Below are 5,000 nucleotides of genomic sequence, written 5' to 3' on the forward strand. Positions count from 1 at the left end.
TTCAATAATGTCATAAATATGTAAGAAAAAAGTCAGAGATGCTAAACCTATGAGAATTTAGTAGAATTATACATGAGAGCAGAGATGAACCCGAGGCTAAGGGAGGTAGATATGTGATATAAAAAGTGAATAGAGGAAATATAGATAAATAAACAGATAAATAGTAGATATGATGTGATATAAAAATGAATAGAGGAAATATAGATAAATAAACCGATAAATAAACAGATAAAAACAAGACAGAACGAAGAGGAGTCGATATTTACACTCACACATAGCTGAGTCGGTGTCATGGGGCTGGTCGGTGCCACCAGGGGGCTGATGGATGTCTCCAGCCAGGGGCTTTCATGACACCCCCGCCACCGCTGCTGAGGCCTCCCCCACCCCCTATGCCCACCACCACCCCTCCTCCTCCTCCTCCTCCTCCTCCTGTTACTGTTGCTCCACAACCTCCACCTCCTCCTCCTCCTCCTACTGGTGCTCTACCTCCGCTTAAACAGTAAACTGTGTGTGAGAGGTAAAGAAAGTGTTAATTCACAGTTAAAGATGTGTTGCACTTTCTATATACTATATATATATATATATATATATATATATATATATATATATATATGCATATATATATATGTATATATATATATATATATATATATATATTATATATATATATATATATATATATATATATATATATATATATATATATATATATGTGTGTGTATATGTGTGTATATATATGTATATATATACATATATATATATACATATATATTATATAGTATATATATATAAATATATATACTATATATATATATATATATATATATATATATATATATATATATATATTGCCGTGGTAACAAATCAAGTGGTGTACATGGAATGTGCCATACATTGAAGGAGAGAGAGAGAGAGATAGAGAGAGAGAGAGAGAGAAGAGAGAGATTAATGTTTTTTAGTAAGTCACTATTGCCGACGAGTCTTCTTCGAAATCAGAGCGTAAGAAAGTGTAATTCTTTTTATTATTTAATATAATTTTTTTTTCCAGATGATAAAATGTTACGAGACTCGGCTTTCCTCTCGTCTTGTATCATTATTTCAGTCTTTGTCTTCTTGGTTTTGATGCGCCTCTCTCTCTCTCTCTCTCCTTCAATCTACGTGGCACATTCCGTGAAAACCACTAGATTTGTCACCAAGGCAAAATACGCTTAAATCTTACAAATAGATGAGCGTCAACCCAAATTTAGCTGCCATCATATATATATATATAACCTCATAGTTAAGTGGCTACGACCTTTACCTCGCCAACATGATAACCAAGCTCGATTCGGAATCCACAGATCATTTAGGTACACCCTGTTGAAATCCCCAGTGCATCCATAGTCACTAGACTGTGGTGGCCTGCAGCTGGGATGATGGCAGCTACGGGGCTGGAAGGGGTCTGGAAACCTCATTATAGAATCATTTCTTAGAATTTAACTATTTACGTGGGAAAATATTTGTCTCTCGTGACGTCTGTGAGTCAAGAGACTTCAAAAACACCACAACCACGAAACTGGAGATTCAGACCAAACTTTCCCTTTGCTAAAGATGGTCTTATATTATCTGAAAATAGTGAAATAGAAAAGCAATAACGTATTTGGAATAAGGTTTAGAAATATATGTTTATTGTACCCTTCTTCAATGGAGATATCATCATTGCAACTGTTTATTGACTGATATAGGTTCATAGAAGTGTAGCCAGCAACCTGTTCTTAAGAGCCTTACGAATTTGTTCCCCAGATTTCCTGGAAAAAGAGTATGAACTAATTCGCAAACAACTTTCGTCTTTAAAGTATCCTGACCATATAATTGAGAAAGCAATTCACAAAGCAAACGTAATTTTCTACCGACCCCCTAAAGACAAGACCAGAGATACACCCAACAATAAAATAAAAATTCCACACCTGGACACGATTAAGAAGGTGACTCAGACTCTCAGAAAATCTAACCCTTTTGCATTTACTTACCCAAACACCTTAGCCAAATCCCTGATTAACGTCCAACAAAAGACATCTCCCAAGGACACTGGGGTCTATGAGATCCCATGCCAGGACTTTGACCAATCTTACATCGGATTTACAAGTAAATCACTTCCCCAGAGATTAATACAACACAAACGGTCAGTTAGGTATAGACAACAGAACTCGGCTATTTTCAACCATATAAATGAACATAATCATAGAATAAACTGGAATTTGTCACATGTAATTTATAGCAGCAACTGCCGGTACAAGAGTCAAATGATGGAAACGGCCTTAATAAAGAGAGGCGGTAATGAACATCTCAAAAGGAGCATGGATTTCAGATACGATCGACAAGGTTTTCATTCAACCAACACTTAAGAAGATTAAAGGAAGATTACCAGTGGGAGTGACCTAAATTGGCTTGCCTGTGGATGGACCTCTTGGTATAAATACCACCTTTTCTGTAAACTTTTCTCATTCATCTACCTGAAGAGGGAGACAGCAGTCTCTGAAATACAGTACTATTCTCTCTATATTTTGGTGTTTTTATGGGCTCCTTTTATTAGATATATATATATATATATATATATATATATATATATATATATATATATATATATATATATATATATATATGTGTGTGTGTGTGTGTGTGTGTGTGTGTGTGTGTGTGTGTGTGTATCGAAGAAAAGATATTGAAGCAAAGTATTGAGAAAATTTAACAAGATTAGGTTAGAAATGTTGCAACTCAGGGCCTCAGACCCTGGAACCAAGTCATTTACTTATAAATAAAACAAGAAGGATGCAGCAACTAACGAGATATCCTGTATTTGATAATACAAATGATTGATTAACTGAAGGAATAACTGACGCATGAAACATTCTATAAACACTATAAGTCTCTCAGGATGGAGGAGTAAAGCGAATTTGAAAAGAATATTTTCAGTGGCGTTTATATAGTGCTGAAATACAATTCACTTTAGTAAAAAAAAGAAATAAAATTAAACATTGGTTTCATTTGCATAACATCCCTTATGCATTTGATTTAATGCACTACGAATCACCGGACGATCAGTTGGGCTTTTGATACGCCGAAAAAATTAAATTCCAAATTGAATTAAAACTACGTTCGTCGAATACAATAATTAAGGAAAACCTTAAACTACTTTTTCTAACGCTTCCCTGTTGCTGTTCTGTGAATGATATTCGTTTCGTAAAAACAATTGTAGTTCCGCGTATTTGCATTTGAATAAACTGAAGTGATGGTTTACGAAAGAAACTTCTGGCAAAATAATTCTGAATAATTGAGCCGTTTGCATTCTAAAGATAAGTCCAATTTAAAGGTAATGAAATCTAGTAACAGAACACATTTTCCGTAACAACTGGGAATACTTACAAATTTTAATTTTAGATAAATTCTTATTTTTATTTTTCTTCCTTGCATATCCTTTGCATTCTCTATTCGCGCAAACATAAATTTATGTGTGAAAGAAGTTACAGAGAAGGAATTTTTGAAAATAATTTTTGTAATTCCATTAGTTTTACCTACTTTCAACAGAATGATGTTTCTCCCACGCATGAACTGCAGTGTTAATTTCAGCCAATATTTCGCAAAACCAGGAAAAATATATATAATAATTATGTAGTTATATGAGGCTTTATTTTTTTATGTAACTCCTATGCAATTATTTTCCATTGCCATTGATTCAATTCGAAGATATGGAGTTCGTCTCTCTCTCTCCTCTCGTCTCTCTCTCCTCCTCTCTCTCTCTCTCTCTCTCTCTCTGTCACAAGAGGTCTACCAGTTAATACGAGAAGATAATGCAGTTTGGAAAAGCTTCACACAATACTTATTATGAATTTTTCTTTTCAAGTTAACTAACTTCAGTAAGTTCTAACAGCATGTGGATAAGAGAGTAAGGATGAACACACACATATATATATATATATATATATATATATATATAAAAATATATATATATATATATATATATATACATATATATATATATATATAAGTCTATCACATTTCCGTGATTCGTATACATATATCGAGCTACAATGTCCTTTAATATCTAATTCGCTCTACCTCGGAATTAATATATTTTCATATATGCTTAACCGAAGGGGAAATTTTTCTCGATAATAGACTTGCCTGGACCAGGGCGCGAACCCATGGATCCTTTCAAATCCAGGAACGTCACTGAAGCTTTTACCTACTACACCACTGCGAGAGGTGGTGTAGTAGATAAAAGCTTCACTGACGTTCCTGGATTTGAAAGGATCCATGGGTTCGCGCCCTGGTCCAGGCAAGTCTATTATCGAGAAAAATTTCCCCTTCGGTTAAGCATATATGAAAATATATTAATTCCGAGGTAGAGCGAATTAGATATTAAAGGACATTGTAGCTCGATATATATATATATATATATATATATATATGATATAGTATGTATGTATATGTATGTAGTATGTATGATTGTATGTATGTATATGTATATATATATATATATATATATATATATATATATATATATATATATATATATATATATAAAACAATCAGAGCATGTAAAAGAAGTGGATCTCGAAGAAGAAATCATTAATAGAACCATTCATCTTATGCCCATATCCTTATGATCTCTCTCTCTCTCTCTCTCTCTCTCTCTCTCTCGTCTCTCTCTCTCTCTCCTCCTCAGACTTGCCTCCTGGCCATGTCCTACCGCAGGTTAATTAATGAATTTCATGAATCATTAGTCACGCATTATAATCCGAGTCCGAGTGAGAACATGACCTGATCAGGGTAATTCGGTAATTGCTCGGTGTCTCTCTCTCCCCATAATTGGTCTATGGTCAACTTCAAAGTTGAATTTGATTCACTTTTGCGTAACTGCTCAAGCTTCCAAAGTGCATTATTATTATTATTATTATTATGATTATTATTATGATGATGATGATGATTATTATTATGATGATGCATGATGAATATTATTA

Source organism: Macrobrachium nipponense, chromosome 3, assembly GCF_015104395.2.
Source record: "Macrobrachium nipponense isolate FS-2020 chromosome 3, ASM1510439v2, whole genome shotgun sequence".
Taxonomy (NCBI): Eukaryota; Metazoa; Arthropoda; class Malacostraca; order Decapoda; family Palaemonidae; genus Macrobrachium; species Macrobrachium nipponense.